This window comes from Pteropus medius, unplaced genomic scaffold, assembly GCF_902729225.1.
Source record: "Pteropus medius unplaced genomic scaffold, Ma_sr-lr_union100, whole genome shotgun sequence".
NCBI classification, from domain to species: domain Eukaryota; kingdom Metazoa; phylum Chordata; class Mammalia; order Chiroptera; family Pteropodidae; genus Pteropus; species Pteropus medius.
The window spans coordinates 5,829,448-5,846,485 of record NW_024340701.1 but is presented as its reverse complement, the minus strand read 5'-3'; the positions used below and the strand labels follow the sequence as shown (position 1 = coordinate 5,846,485).

Below are 17,038 nucleotides of genomic sequence, written 5' to 3'. Positions count from 1 at the left end.
TTGGAGTAAATAGGAGAAATGATTAATTTTCTTTGAAGAAATGAGTAAAGCTTTTCAGAAAAGAGGACATTTTATTTATTCATTTATTTATTTATTTTCCATCTATTATTCATTTATTACTATTTTAAATTAGAACTAACATTTATTGAGCTCTGTTTTACATGTATTATTTTATGTCTCACAACAATCCTGTAAGGTAGATACTATTATTTTCTATTACTATTTCTAAAGCAAAGATTGCTTCGGTAAGTTGCTCAAGTCTCACATATAGTAAGCCTAGATTGGATCCTGGTGGATCAGATATTATGCTTTTAACTATAAGCAAAAACATTTAAACTGAGTCTTAAGAGAGGGAGAAAAATCTGTGGGCCAAAGGACATTGAAGAGAGAAAAAGACATGCAAATATTTAATGGCATGAAAGTCCATTGTGTTCTAAGAATAACGTTTCAGAGAAGCTGAAACTTAGTGAAAGAACATTGCATGTGTGGTGGTGGTATGTGTGCTGTGGGGGTGGGGGTAGTAACCATAGAGAAAGGATGAAAGAATGTTAGGAGAGGGTGTTTAGAAAACAGTTCAGGGCCAGTCAATGGAAGGCCTGGAATGCTAGACAAAGGAGTTTGGACTTGATCCCGTGAGCTATGAAGAGGCATTGAAGTTGTTTTCCTTTTTAAATCAAAAGAGTGCCATGGTTAGGTGTGTATTTCAGAAATAACAATCAGTCTGGTTGGTGGCAAGGAGAAATGGATTGAATGGAAGAGATTGGAGGCATGGAGAAGGCAGTCAGGATTCAGTTGCAATGGTCTGATATCTAGGCCTGAACAAGGATGGTGGTCGTAGAGATGGTGAAAAAGAAATCAAGGAACGTGTGCATTAGTGTTTATTTTCATAGGTAATATCTATTTCTTATTGGGCATAATATTTTGAAAGATGACTAAATGACACCTGTTTTTTGCTTGGAGAGGCTTGGATAAAAAGCTTATTTTTCATAATTTGGAAAGACAGGAACTCTGCCTACAACTCAGAGGTCCCCCTCACAGAGCAAATCAGGCACACTGAGGCCACTGGAGAACACACATACCAAAAGAATTTGAATACTTCAGTGTTTTCCTGGCCTTCCCTTTTGTGACACTGTGCTGTCTATAGCTGTTTGTACTATATCTACTTCTAAGACAGAACTCTAGCTGCATTTTAAGAACATGCACATTTCTGAGATTTTAAAATGTCCACTGAGGGCCACAGAACTTGACCCAGCCCAAATAAAATGGAACAAAGGCTGAGGCAAATCCCACATTCTGCACATCCTGCCTTGCAGCCTTAACAAACGTGACAAAGGAAACTTGCTGACACCTCCAACTCTTTTCAAATCAATTCCATTTGCCTGGAAAGCTCTCCCTCCCATTATCCCCCTCTATGATGCAGCTCAGATTCACTTCTTTCAAGGCAGTCAGATATGCATTCCTTTCTGCTCCCACAATGTCCTTCATATTTCTCTATTATAGCATTGTCATCTGTTTAATAACTGCTTGATTACTTATCTTTCTCGCTCAATCTGTATTGTGAGCTATTTAAGGCTAAAGATTTAATTTTGCTCATTTACCTCCAATGCCAGGCAAGACATCTAGCACATACATAAATGAATTTGTTAAAATAACTTTCAATCAGCACATAAACACATGATAAAAATCTTCAATTAAGGAAATTCAAATGAAAAAGACATAATGTTTAAAAAATAATTTCAGTTACAAAAGTAATCAAAATAATATATTCACACTGTTTATAAAGGCAAATAATTTTATAACACTTATGATGAAAACCTGCGATCTCCAGCCTTACCCACCTTTAACCTCAAACCCCCTCTCCAAACTCTTTTAGCTATTTCTTCTGGTATTTAGTTCCATTAAAAGATAATATGCTTATACTGGTTTTTTTTTTTTGATTTATCAATTTTAGACATTATCTTTTGAAATCTTAGTGTGAAAGATGAGAGTCAGTCTTCTTCCATCACTCTAGGCCCCAAATTCCTCTCCCTAATATAGTTAAAATATAATATTTGACTAAATCAAAATTCACACTTCCAATTATTTTAAGTATTATTTACTGATAAGATAGCACTGTACTATAATTATATTTCTTTTCTTGTATATACTTTTCTTATTGGATATATTAATAATTTCATTTTTTTATTTGCTTAGTACTCTATGTCATGATTTTCTACATTATCAAATATGTCAGATATGTCAAATAGTCGCCTGACTATGCAAGTAGGCGAGTAGAACAAGTGGACCAGAGGCCTCACCATTCAATAAGCAGACATTCATTTAAGTTTCTTATTTTCGGTTGGCACCTCTCTCCTCCTACTATAGTGCCTAACTTCTCTGGGCTTTGGCCTGTCAGGTGTAATTTTCCCATAAATTAAATCTGAGAGATTTAGGGAGATATAGGAGTCTGGTTGGATGAGTTGGGATAAGGGACCTGAAAGTCTAACTTCACTCTACACAGATGTTTAACCAATCTCCAGACCTCACCCCTACCTTCCATAGCACACTGTGCCTCAAATTACTGAGCCTTTCTCAAGAGGTAGTACAATGTAGTAGTTAAAGGAATGGACTTTGAAACCAGATTGGCTGGGTTTAAAATTTGGCTATGTGACCTTGAATAAGTATTTGACCTTTATACTTCAGTTTCCTCATTTGTAAAATGGTGAAAATAATAGTACTTACTTCAAAGGATGTTGTGAGGATTAAATGAGTTTATATATATAGTTTATATATATATAAAATGCTTAAAACAATGCCTGACATCTACTAAGATATATAAGATAATATTATTCTTATTCTTAGTAGTTTCTATAGCTTCCCACTGGAATCTCCCCTCAGCATATACTTCAGCTTTCTCAACTCTGTTAACTTTTTCTTTTTCTAAAAATATGTCCACTAACAACTGTCTTACATTCTTTCTAATTGTGAGTTGACACTTTTAAAAAAATCATTTGTTCTCATTGATGTTTTGGGAAAGGAAAAGAGATAAGCATATATATAGATTATAATACATTACACATGAAATACATGTTACACATAACACATAATACACATTTTATATATAATATATTATAACATGTTATATACATGTTATTATGTTAGAACTGGTTCATTTGACCAAAATTTAAAGGACTGAGATTATAATATCAATGTTGATAAGATTGTGGTGAGATAGGGAACTCATTCATTGTTTTATCAATATAAATTAATATAATTACTTTGGAATGGAGAAATCTATATTGAGTCATAAAAATACTTTGACATTCAACTGGTTATCTTATAAAATTATTTAGAGAAAAAAGTCAATAAACAAAAGCTATTCATTTTAATAAAAATTTAGAGGCAACAAAATTTCCAACAATCTCAGGATGTTAAAAGTCAGTAGATTTATAGTACATCCAGTTGATAATATTATATAGTAATTATTTTCAAGTATGAATTATGTTAAAATTTAACTATTACAATATAACACTAAGTGCAAAGGATACAAACATATATGTTCATTGGGAGTAAGCAATGTAAACTTTATATGCTATAAAGGGAATATGCAAAAATAAAACCAGTTGTTTTAGAGAGGCAAAATTAGGGAGGTTTTGCATTTCTTTTAAAAAATTCATTTTACGTTGTCATAAAAACATTTTTATAATTAAAAAAAAACCCCTCAAACTGACAAAAATCATAGTGATTGTGTCTACCAGTTCTCTTAGATGAAGATGAAAACTAAACCATTCAGCCAAACAACTGAAAGTTTCAGAACAGCCAGGTCTTTGATGTTGGGTAGACTAAACAACCAGATGTTTGACTGAAGTTTTCTGTTTTCATGTGAAAGGCTGACATCATGTAACTATAGCCTGAATGCATTACTGATTTCAGTCACCATAAAGTTCAATGAGTTGTTACCATGGCCCCACACAGCTCTCCTGGCTTTCCTCATTTGGTACTCACAAATATCATCTTTAGCTTGCTTTTTGCTTTAAGTGTTACATAACTCTTTGATTATTCTTCATTAGCTAAAGAATAAAGGCTAAAATCCTTAACCCTTCATAATGTGGTTCCAACTGGCATCACCAGCCCCATCTCTCACTGTTTCCCTCCCTTATAAGGGGATCTAGATGCTAGATACAGTCCATGACCCTCAAGATACTCAGGGCTATATTATTATTGTTATATTGTTATTATCATTATTATTGTTGTTGTTGGCTAGAGAATGTTAGTGTTACCATTCATTGAGCTATTATGTACCAGAGTGCTAGGGTTTAGTATACACTATTGAATTTAATCTTACCATAACTTTCTGTGGCTTTATCATTTCCATTTTACTAACAGAGAAAGAGAAACTAGAGAGGTTAAGTATCTTGCCCAAAGTCATATAATCAGTAAGTTAGAGCCAGGACTCAGTCTACTGGATTTCAAAGTCTATGCTCTTAATCACAACACCATAAAGACATGTCTATTAATAGATTTACTAAGGTATTATGGTGGCCACATGGAAGTACAGAAAGAATGAGGAGTATAAAAGGACAGGAAATAAAGTAGAAATAGGCAAAACTTTAGTCCAAGTACCACTTATAGAGTGCCTAGTATGTTCCAGGCCCTATCCCAAGTACTAAGGACACAGAGAAGTCAAATATCATTTTTGTATTGAAGGAGAAATCAGTCTGATAAGGGAGTCAGACACCTAAAATTAGATGGAAAGCACAGGTATTATAGGAATGGAGCCTGCAGGAGTGATGATGTCATATATGCCCAGGGCTTGGCTGGTACGGGGTCTCAATTAGCAAGAAGAAAAAGAATAATAAATCTCAGATACCAAGTGACTTAGGAAGAGTTCTCAGAGAGATCTCTGTTTCCTCACAGGAATATTTGAGGGATGGGGAAAGATGAGAAACTGTAACCCATCAGAATCAAGAAAGCACCAAAACGCATACAAGATTCAAAACAACAGTGAAGATTCATTTATTTTACTAGTTCCTGTTCTGTGCCTCTATTGGGCACCAGAGATTCAGATAAGAATCAGTCACAGTTCCTCCCTATAGTGGTCATTGTGGTTGGCTCGTTCTTTCCACAAATAAGTATAGAAAACCTATTACATATGAGGCATTGTTCTAGGCATTGAGGATATAATAGTAAACAAAACAGACATACCTTCATGGAGCTTACATTCTATTAGGGGCAGACAGACACATAAATATATAAAGTATATAGTATTTTAGATGGTGCTAACAGCCAGGAAGAAAAATAAAGCAGAGAAGAGGACAGGAAGTATCAGTGAGATAGAGAGGTCAGGAAAGGTCCTCTAGGAAGGTAATATTTGAGCAAAGACCTTGCGTTTTCACAAAAACGAGAGCATTCCATGTAGAGGGAAGAGCAAGTGCAAAAGCCCTGAGGCTGAAGTGTGCATAGTGTGATCCAGGAACAGCACAGAAGCAAGTGTAATTGGGACAGAGTGAACATTATAAAATTTTTGACTTTTATTCTGAGAAAGATGGATAGCCTTCGGAGGGTTTTGATCCAAGAAGTTATATGATCTGCTTTATGATATCACATTTTCATTCTTGTTGCTATATTCATAATAGACCGAAGGAGGATAAGGGTGGAAGTAGGAGAACCAGTTAGGAGGCTATTGCAATAATCCAGGGGAGAGAATATGGTGGCTAGGATCAGGATGATAGACATAGAGGTAGTAAGTGATCTGATCTTGGATACACAGTATTTTAAAGATAGAGCTTGGTAAGTTTGTTGATAGTTCAAATTAGAGTGTGAAAAGGTGGAGTCAAGAATAACACCCGGTTTCCCCTTAAGGAAATGGAAGAATGGAGTTGTAATTTACTTTGATAAATAAGACTGAGGAAGAAGCAATTTTTAAGGGAAAGATCTGGAGCTCTGTTTGGATATATCAAGCTTTATACTATGCATATTAAACATTCGGGTAGAAGAGATGAGTAGGCAATTGGATATATGGGTCTGGTGTTTAGGGGAAGAGGTCCAGGCTAAACATAAACATTTGAGATTCATTAGCATATAGATGATATTTGAAGCAACCAGGGAAGTGAGTGTATATAAGAAAAATGTCCAAGGACTTTTAGATGTCAGGACATAGAAACCAGAAAAGGAGGCTGAGGAGGACTTATTAAAATTAGAAACAAAACCGAAAGAGGGTAGATTCTAGAAATAAAATGAAGAAAATGTTGCTAGGAATAGGTAGTGATAGACTCAGTCATGTGCTCCTGAGAACTGACTGTCGGGCTTAACAGTATGGAAGAGAAATTCTGATGGAATGTTGGGGACATAGCCAGCCTGGAAAAGTTAAGAGAGATTTAGAGGAAAGGAAGTAGGCACAGTAAGAGTAGATAAGATTTTAAGGATTTTTGCAGCAAAGGAGAGCAGGACTAAGTTTGAAGTTGGAAAGGGATGTGGAGTCAGGGGAGGATTTTAAAGATGGATGAAAGAAATACCAGTGTGTGTGTGTGTGTGTGTGTGTATGTGTGTGTGTGCGCGTGCACATGCTTATAAGAGCAATCTAGTTTAGAGTTTCTCAACTGCAAAACTACTAACATTTTGGGCAGAATAATTTTTTTGTTGTGAAGGGCTGTCCTTTGTACTGTAAAATATTTAGAAATGTCCCTGGCATTCTATCCACTAGATGGCAGTAGAATCCCCCATCTCCTCATTTGTGATAAGAATCGGGTTTCCAGATGTTGCCAAACATTCCCTGGGGCTGAGGGGTTGTGGCAGTGGGAGAGTGGGGGGTGGGGGTTGGGGTGTTGGGCAAAAATCACTCCTTGTCGAGAGCCATTGATTTAGTAGAAAAAAGTATATCAATGACACATGATAGAAAATGGGAGAACAGCTGGGCAATGTCCTTGAGTTGGTGAGAAGTGATGGGACCTACTGCACAAAAAGAGTGATGGATCTGCTGGTTTCACAGACTGTGAATCCACATTAGCAGAGAAAGCAGAGAGTATGGGCATGATATAGCTAGGTGGCTAGATGTGGTGGTAGGAACCTAAGGAAGTTCTCTTCTAGTTGCCTTTGTTTTCTCAGTAAAATAAGAAGCAGAGTAAGCAACTAAAAGCAAGCACACAAAAGGTGTTGGAGGTTTTAGGAGATTGGAAATCTGATGAGAGATCACCTAGGATAATGAAAGAAGAAAGGGACTAGCGTATTGTAATTGCTGAACAGCTTTACCTTTCAGCAGTAAAGACCAATTAAGAGCAGAATTAGGCTAATTAACATAGTTGTGTGTTTTTCTCCAGTCACACTCAGGGTGAATGTGAGCAGGGTTCTAGTTTTACCAAAAGAATATCATGAAATGAAGGGGGGAAGGAAGTTGAGTGTGTACAAGGGAGTGATTATAATGATTGATCGTGAAATTTAAGATGGGTAGGGAGGTATGTGAGGACATGAAGTAGGTGAGGGACAGTGAAAAGGTGGTAGCATCATCAGTGACATATAAGTTCCTGTAGGACCGAAAGATTGTTGGAGTTGGAGTATTAAAGAAAGTGAGCTGGAAATATAGGAGATCAGAGAATGAGATGCTTGAAACTGAAGTTATGAAGGGATGCATTTATTGGTAAGGCTATGGTCGAGGGCATGACCATGGTAGTGGGTTTCAGGGTGGGGTGGGAAATGGAGTCACAAAGGCAGATGCACCACAGAGTATCAGAGTTCAGGGGATGAAGAGTGACAGAAAGACCTTAGTGTAGTAACTAACACAAACAGTTACCAATTTCCATCCTACTTTGGATGATTAACCTAAACTCTTCATGGTAATATCTTTTCCTTCCCAGTGACCAATGTGGGGGTGGCCAAGAAGATGAGGGAAAGTCTGCTGAAGAGCTTCTGGAAAATGTTTCCTTATTCCAAAGAAAGAGAATGTTCTCCTTCTTTCTCTGGATTATGTGACAGTTGAAATTTTGTAGCCATCTTGAGGATGAAGTTAACACTGAAGATGGTAGAGAGAGGGAAAGAACATGGGTTCTTGATGACACCATTGAATCCATGATCAACTCAATCTTGGAGCCTTCCCTACTCAGAGACTTCATATTTTGAGACATAATTAATTCTCTTATTGTTTAAGCCAGTTTGCATTAGGTTCTGTTATTCACAGCCAAAAGCTAGCACTGTCTTTGAGGAACTCCCTGCTTGTGGGAGAGCTAGACGTGGAAACCGACAATCACATCTCAGTATGTCAAGTGCTGCCCTGGAGAAAAACTATGGGGTTATGAGAGCCTTGTGAAGATGCCTAACTAGGTCAGGGAGGGTAATCCTTAAAAGTCAATAAGAGTTTGCTGGGCAAAAGTGGGGTCTTGGGGAAAGAGAGCTGGCAGGGCAGTGGTGAAAGAAAGCTCAGAACTGCCAGTACTTTTTATGGCTAGCAGGAATTCTAGATGAAGTCAACAAAAATACTAGTTGATATGTGTTTGCCAATCAAAAAGGTTCTATCTGTTAGAGGTTCATTACTTGCCTATCCAGCATTTACCTTCCCTTTTCCCCTTCCTCATAGTTTCCTCTGGTAGCTATGCCTCGCCTGTGCTCCCCACCCCGCTCCTTGTGATTGACTCAATTCCCAGTTCTAGAGGTGGACTCTGACAGAAGCAAGTAGAGTAATCTTATCCCCCTTGACACAATGATTTGCAGGGTAAATGAGATGTAAATTAGTCATATCTGGTAGTCCTCTGACTATAGAAAACAGTTCAGGGGTAGTTTAGTCAAGTTTGGGACTTTTATTCACTGGTTTTGAGAAACAATGCTCTCTCCTGATGTATATAAACAAGGAAGCATATAACCTCCTTTCTGCTAGCTGCTAATTTGTGTCCAAGGGGGAAGCCAATTCAAGGATTAAGTTGTAGGGACTAGGTACACAGGTGGTCAGAGATGAGACAACTGAAGGGCAATTGAAGAGATGATGGCAATTGACAGAACTGCCCTGAAATCTGCTGTTGCTTGACTTTCAGTTACATTTGCCAACAAATACTTTCCTTAGTTAAGCCAATTTGAATTGAATTTTCTATTACTTGAAGCTGAATGGATCCCAATTTGAAACATATACACAGGTCAGTATGTTCATTAATAATCTATAATATATCATATATTTTTTTATGGTACATAGAATGTCCAGTTCCATATCAGACCCTAAGGGCTTGCGATAGGATACATGGATATGACTCTAGAGACATCGACTGGGGACAGCATTTTATCTTAAAGTTAAAGGAGAGCCAAGGGAGAGGGTTAGGCAGGTTAAATAAATAAAAGGTAATAATCTCCATGCTTTTGAGAATAAGCCTTTTCAAAAGGGAAATTCCTTTTTCCTTGCCCTTTTCTGTCAATGAAATACTTGATTTCAAAATCTACTCATTCATTCAATAGCTATTTATTAAGCATTTACAATGTGCCAGTCACAACTGTAGGAACTGAAGATATAGCAGAGAACAAAACAGACAATAATTCCTGCTATCGTGGAACTTACGTCCTATTCAGGCCACATGATATCCTCTCCAGGATGTCTGCCTGAATCCTCTCAATCATATTTAATATTTCCTTTTGCTTTTATGGCCTTTGTACCACTGTAATTACACTTATGGTTTGCTTCGAATTAGAGGTATTGCTTCAGATGTCAAATATCTCCTTCACTTGACTGAAAGATTCTTGGGATCAGGGTCTCTGTTATTAATGTGTCCTCCAAGCACAGAGATGGTTCAGAGCAGGTGCCACCGGGTATTTGTGGAATGAGCGAATGACTGACTAGAGTCGTAAAGGCGGAGTGCCACATGGTGGAGCTCTCACTGCAGCCACTGCTAAGAATTCACTTGGAGCGATTGGGAGCCAATTTGTCATGGACTAGGCAATCTGTAAATTGTATAGAAATGACATTCCTAATGAGTAATTATTACTGGTAATTGATAATAATAAAGTTCATTTATATGACTATGGGCATAATAGAAAAGTCTAGATAGAACTATTATGAAATTCAAATAGCTGTCCAGTTTAATCAATGTAAATATTTTGATCCTTGCAGTCACACTGAAAATGGTGACTGCAAGCATAAAGACATTTCTTTGGTTTTAAATTTACATGACCCCAAAACTGGATCATATATGCATTTGAATGTTTTATGAATTATTATAACTTAGGGGCAAAGGCTTCTGATTTTTCTGGAAAAAAAAATTACTGTGAAGATCCACAGCAATTGTTTTTGCTGGATGTCAAATGGTTGCTGTTACATTGCCACACAGTCAACAGAGGGAATCTCTGTTACAAAACCTAATAGCATAATTTCCTTACAGAGTTTTGTACATTGATAGAAAGCCAATAGAAGACATATAAAGAAACAGAAGAAAATAGAATAGAAGAGTTAAGGTATTGGACAAATTTGGTTTTAAACTGTGTTGGAAATCTGGAATCCCTCTTATAAAACTAGGTTTGGGGGATGATGTTAAGATAAAGGTATTTCAAAATAGCATATATTTTGAAATAGTGAATTTTCTTTAAAAGCACTTTCCATACTGACAGAGTGATCTTTTATCTTTAAAGTACACAATTATATTACTCTTCTGCTTCAAACCCTCCAATGATATTTTCATCACTTATATAACAAATCCAAATTTACCCAGTTGTGAAGATAAAAGGAGATAATAAATAGCATAGTGTCTGGCACAGTAAATTCTTGGTAAATTCTTAGTATTATTTTTCACTACTTTGTCCTTTATTATAAAGACCCTTCAGACTACAATGCTTTCTAAACTTTCCCATTCCTACCCTGGCTTTCATCTGGTTAACTTCCTTCTTGTCCTATAGGTTTCAGGATCCCAGAAGTCTTGCCTCATTTCTAATCTGGAAGCTCTTTGGTACTTATGACATCATTTTATAATGATATGTTTGCAAAGGTGTCTCTCCCACCTGAGAGCAGAGGCCAGATCTCATAAACTGTTCTGTTTCTAATGCCTAGCAATAGGATGGTCAACTGTCCAGGTATGCTTGGAACTGTTCCAGGTTTAGTAGTGAAAGTCCCATGTCTTTGGAATCCCACAATTTCAGGCAAACTGGATAGTTGGTCAACCTGCCACAGGTCCTGATACATAAAAATAGTTCAATCAATAAATTTGTTTACCTAAGCAAATTATCTTTGGTGAGTCACTTTTGCTTCCTGTGCTTAAATTTCTCCAACTGTACTAAAGAGTTTAAACAAAATAATATCTAACTTCCCTTTTAACTCTGCCATTCTTGAATTGGATATCTCATTTATGGCCTGCCTACATTCATTATTTTACCTTATCTGTACTAAGAAAATCTTAACTAGTTACCACTCCAATTTTTTAAAAAAGCACTGCTGAAAATCCTTATGATAAATTAAATGAAAAGAGTAAGATATAAATCTTATACATATGGTATGATTCCAATTTTGTAAAATGTGTATATTTTTAGGTTTAATAGAAGGAAAGGGAATGGAAGTATGAATACATTTTAAATTAAGGATAAATTTTCCCACTTTTTGAATTTTGAAAAATCTCTGCAATGATCGTATGATTTTATAGTCAGAAAATAATACCTACAAAATACCAAAAGTTAGTTAACTGATTACATGTTTTCTTTAGTACAGTTCTTCTCAAACATTAATGTAGGTCTGAGTTGGGCCTGTGATTCTGCATTTCTGAGAAATTTTTAAATGATGCCGGCGTTCTGGTTCGTGGATCACATTTCGAGCAGTAGGCATTATTATATATGAATTCTTTTTTTTTTCTTTTTTAAGGCAAGGCAACTTTTGGTTTACCTCACAGATTGCAAGGACCTTGTCAGCTTACAATCCCTTATTTTTTTATTTTTTACATCAACAGCACCTGGTCTTCCTAGGCGGTCTCCCATCCAAGTATTAACCAGGCCAGACCTTGCTTAGCTTCCGAGATCAGACGGGATTGATCTCGGGGTAGTATGGGTAGTATGGTAGACGTATATGAATTCTAATCTATATTTAACAAATAGTTACAAAGTTGTTAACCATCCTGTGCCTTTGCTAGCACTTTCCAAAATGACACACTGGCATAACCCAACTTTTCTGAGAGCTGAGGAGATCAATACCTTAGGAAGCTTTGAGTTGTAGAGATTGGGAATTCCTGCCTTAGAGTTAGTTGTCTTTTGTAAAGAAGGACTCAAATATAACAAACCATATCAGACCAACCAAGATACCAGAACACTACAGATGCTATATTACGCCAAATAGATTAATTGCCCTCCCTTCTATCCCCCCCACAGAGCTTCTAGTAGAGTTGTGTTCTACAAATAGTGTTTGAATGAAGGTATGAGAGTTTAATTATATAATAATAGTTAACATTTGGATAATTTCCATAGGCTTAAAGCACTGGTTCTCAAGTTTCAATGTGTGTAATACTCACCTGGGGAAGCAGCTGAAATGTAGATTCCTAGACTCCACCCTCAGAAATTCTGATTCTGGGCAGTGGAGTTCAAAAATCTGTATTTTTAACAGGCATCCAGATTATTCTAATGTAGGTGTCTTTGGACCATATGTTTAACGACATTGGTTTTAAACATAAAAAGATATCACAACCTATAGTAAGAAATACATTTTACAGCATGATGCAGTCCACTCACATTTATATACATATATATCTGAAACAAAACTTTCACAAAACAGTGCTAACCCTTATTATATGTCACAGATTCTGACATTTTCTCTTTTATTCATTTCATTACAAAAACATTGCCCACAACTAACCATATTGATTTCACATCATTTATCTCATTTAATTCTCACATCAGTGCTGCAAGGTAAACACTCTTAACTGTATCTTTCTTATTTGGAAACTTAACTTTGGGGAAGATTAATATGTCCAATGTTTCATGTCAAGTAAGTGGTGGAGGTAGAATTCAAATTCAGAATGTCTGGCTTTAAATGGCCCTAATGTGCCCCTCACCCTGACATGGACATCCTGGAAAAGCCTAGCAGCCTCTAGTTCTGGAATACATTCAGACAAATTCTGGTTTCCCCAGTTGAATCTCATCACCTTTGAATACCAATCTGAAATTTCTAAGAGAAAAAGAATTTGACTCAACTTGGACCACGTGTGAACTCTGATCTTTTCTGCTATAATCAAAAGGACTCTGAGAATGAGTTGCCTAGTACAGTCATGGCCATGTAATTCCTACAGTGAGGACTGAACCTGAGGAATAATTTCAAAAGAGGGGCAAAGAGCTCTGTAGGCACGTGGAAACATACTTACTGTACCTGCATTTCTCCTCATTTGAGAAGGGGAATTTTCTGTCTTCTTCTCCAGGTAAGTCCTCATTGCGGCACCACACCAGGAGAAACTAAAACGGTATAATCCAAGTCTCCTTCATCTCTCAACCCCTTGCCGAACTGCTGTAATCCACAATTCCCCAAATACAGAGCAGGGATAGTTCTGGAAGTTGTCACCTGAGGCAAAAGAGAATGCCAAAATGAAAAGGGCACCTCCTTCAGTCTTTGTGACGGGACAGTGACCAACTTTCTGGGTCAATAAGGATCTTAGGAGATTCAACGGCAGCTGCCATTGTTGTCCCCCCCTTCCCTGGGTCCTGGCAGCAATTTTTTGCCTAAGGTTCTGAAAACTTGACATTCTTTATTACATAATTCAGAACTTCCATCCAGGATACTATTTTAACTTTTCGAAAAGTGAAAAATTATAAAGTTTCTCTCAAAATTTGTTGAATAAAGAAAAAAGCATTATTAGCCTTCTTAAAAAGTATTCAAAATAGAGAATTAATGTGACAATTCTTATTCTTTTCTTCTATTAATGAGATGTACATCGCTTATGAAGACCAGCTATAAAAGTTTCAACTGTGCCAAGAAACATAAGACTAATTCAGAAGGTTAAAAAAGCATATGGAATTTTTAGGTGCTTAAATCCTTTTTGGACAAATCAAAGAGTGCTTTCATCTACATCTTTCGTTTGTTTTTTTTCCCACCCCTGAAGAAGTTCAACAGTTTCTTTGATTTAAAAAAAATAGTTTGAAGTACTTCTTAAAGAGTATTTTTAGGATTTTGCTTTCTGTTATTTTCAATATACTTAAAATTTAAAAAATATTTTCTCAGCTATGGCCATGCCACCCTGAACTAGCCCAATCCCATCTGATCTCGGAAGCTAAGCAGGGTCGGGCCTGGTTAGTACTTGGATAGGAGACCACTTAGGAAGACCAGATGCTGTTGACGTAAAAAATAAAAAAATAAGGAATTGTAAGCTGACAAGGTCCTTGCAATCTGTGAGGTTAACCAAGGGTTGCCTCACCTACAGTGAGGACTGAACCTGAAGAATAATAAACAAACAAACAAACAAATAAATAAATATTTCCCTCTTTAACATGGCAAAATAAAGATAGATTTTGGGGGGTGCCGGGGTGTGGCCTTGAAGTGGGGTTGGCTGGTGGGCAGGCAGACACTGCAGTGAAGGGCCACAGGGGGACATATGGAGGCACAGGGAAAGGATGGTGGCCTGGTGAGGGGAGGAAAAGAGAGGGTCACACTCCCAGGTGTCCAGCACTCTGAGGCTCACTCTCCTTTCCCACGGCTGCGACCCTGGGACAAGATAGTGAAGGTCTGAGTGAACAGATTTGGCTGTATTGGGCACCTGGTTACCAGGGCTGCTTTTAACTCTGGCAAAGTGGGTATTGTAGCCATCAATGACCCCTTCATAGACTTCTAACTACGTGGTCTACATGTTCCAGTATGATTCTATCCATGGCAAGTTCAAATGCACAATCAAAGCTTAGAATGGGAAACTTGTCATCAATGGAAAGCCCATCACCATCTTACAGGAGTGAGATCTCATCAACATCAAATGGGGTGATGTTGGTGCTGAATATGTTGTAGAGTCCACCAGTATCTTCACTACCTTGGAGAAGGGTGGGGCTCACTTGAAGGGTGAAGCCAAGAGGGTCATCATTTCTGCCCCTCCGTGGATGCCTCCATGTTTGTGATGTGTGTGAAACAAGAAATGTATGATAACTCCTTCAAGGTTGTCAGTAATGCCTCCTGCACCACCAACTAACTGCTTGGTCCCAGGCCAAGGTCATCCATGACAACTTTGGCATTGTGGAGGAACTCATGACCACAGTCCATGCCATCACTGCCACCCAGACAGTAGATGGTTCCTCTGGCAAGCTGTGGCGTGATGCCCAAGGGACTGCCCAGAATATCAACTCTGCTTCTACTGGCACTGCGAAGGCCATGGGCAAGGTCATCCCTGAGCTGAAGGGGAAACTCACTGGCATGACCTTCCATGTCCCTACACCCAACATGTCAGTTGTAGAGCTGACCTGCTGCCTAGAGAAAGCTGCCAAATACAATGACATCAAGAAATGGCGAAGTAGGCATCAGAGGCCCCCTCAAAGGCATCCTGAGCTATACTGAGGACCAAGTTGTTTTCTGCGACTTTAAAAGTGATACTCATTCTTCCACCTTCAATGCTGGGGCTGGCATTGCCCTCAATACTGTGTCAAACTCATTTCCTAATATGACAATGAATTTGGCTACAGCAACAGGGTGATGGACCTTATGATCCACATGGCCTCCAAGGAGTAAGAGCCCCCTGGACCACCAGCCCCAGCAAGAGGAAGAGAGGCCCTCAGCTACTGGGGAGTACTTGCCTCAAATTAATCCTCCAACACACTGAGACTCTCTTGATCTTCACAGTTTTTATCCCAGACCCCATGAAGAAGGGGAGGGGCTTAGGGAGCACTATCTTGTCATGGACCACTGGTAAAGTTTACTGTACCCAGCTAAAAAAAAAAGATTGATTTTTAACTTGCCTAAAAATAGAATTTTAATATTTATTTCTAGTTAAATTCTAAAGTATTATTAAAATAAAAACAATCCCTAAACTCTAATTCGGCAAGTGTTTTCCTTTTCTCCCCATTCCCATCACGTTATTATGTGCTATGTTTTTGTATGATAATAATCCTAGGGAATATATAATGTTGTGTTGTGCTTTTTCCCCTTGATGACAGCAACAATAATGAAATGGTACTTTCCTTTGCAAAAGTTTATTTGCTTGTGTACAATCATTATAAATATTACTTCTAAGTCTCTTAAATATTAGTATCATGTCTCCAAATCTTTCATCTGGGAGCATTTTAATGTGTCTTATTTAAAATTTGTATTATTTTAATAAACATTAATTTATTATTTCATTTTTTATATTATTAATTTGATAATATTATAATATTATTATATTATATTACCCTGAGTGAAAATATCATCTGCATCACACCAAAGTCAACCCAATGAACATCTGAAAAAAATATATTTCTAGTCTCAATTGGTAAATACTTTAAATAGTATTGCTATTACTTTAATAAACAAACACTGGCATTTCTTTTTAGAAAATAAATGCTCCAGGAAATAAATGTTTCACACAAATTGCAAATTAAATGAAAACTCTTTTAGGGAGGCAGTGGTAAAGATACAAGTGAATCCTATCTTAATAATGGATAGGGAGAGAAAATACTTGTATTTAAACTTAGCCTTCAGCCAAAAATTTAATGACCTCAAAATTACCCTTTAAAATGCTAAATCAAGTTCTTTATACATGGCTTTTATTTTGTATACAATCCTGTCAATGTATAAGATATGCATCAAATATGAAAAATATAATTTCAAGAGTACTCAGAAATTAAAACATTTAAGTATTTCATTGCTTCGAATACTGAAAATTAGTGAAGATCCTAACTTGTTCTTCCTATAACTGATTTTATAAGTTCCTCCAACTTCTTTTTATGCCTGTCATCACCACTTATGAGCCTGACCAACTAAAATATCCATTTAACTTCTTTGTCAATGGTTTGAAAAGTCTTAAAACCATTCATTCTTTGCGCTAGCTAGCTAACCTCTCTGTGCCTCAGTTTTGTCACCAGTAAAATGAAATAATAATAGATCCCATGTCATGACATCATTAGAAATATTAAATGAGTCAATGTGTGTGTATATACATACATACATACATATATACAT

General features: G+C 37.0%; 2 pseudogenes; both read left to right on the top strand.

Moving 5' to 3' along the window:
* Positions 1 to 14,123: 14,123 nt before the first annotated feature.
* Positions 14,124 to 14,242, top strand: LOC120581092 (uncharacterized; annotated as a pseudogene).
* Positions 14,243 to 14,495: 253 nt separating this feature from the next.
* LOC120618679 (glyceraldehyde-3-phosphate dehydrogenase-like) lies at positions 14,496 to 15,618 on the top strand (annotated as a pseudogene).
* Positions 15,619 to 17,038: the final 1,420 nt, after the last annotated feature.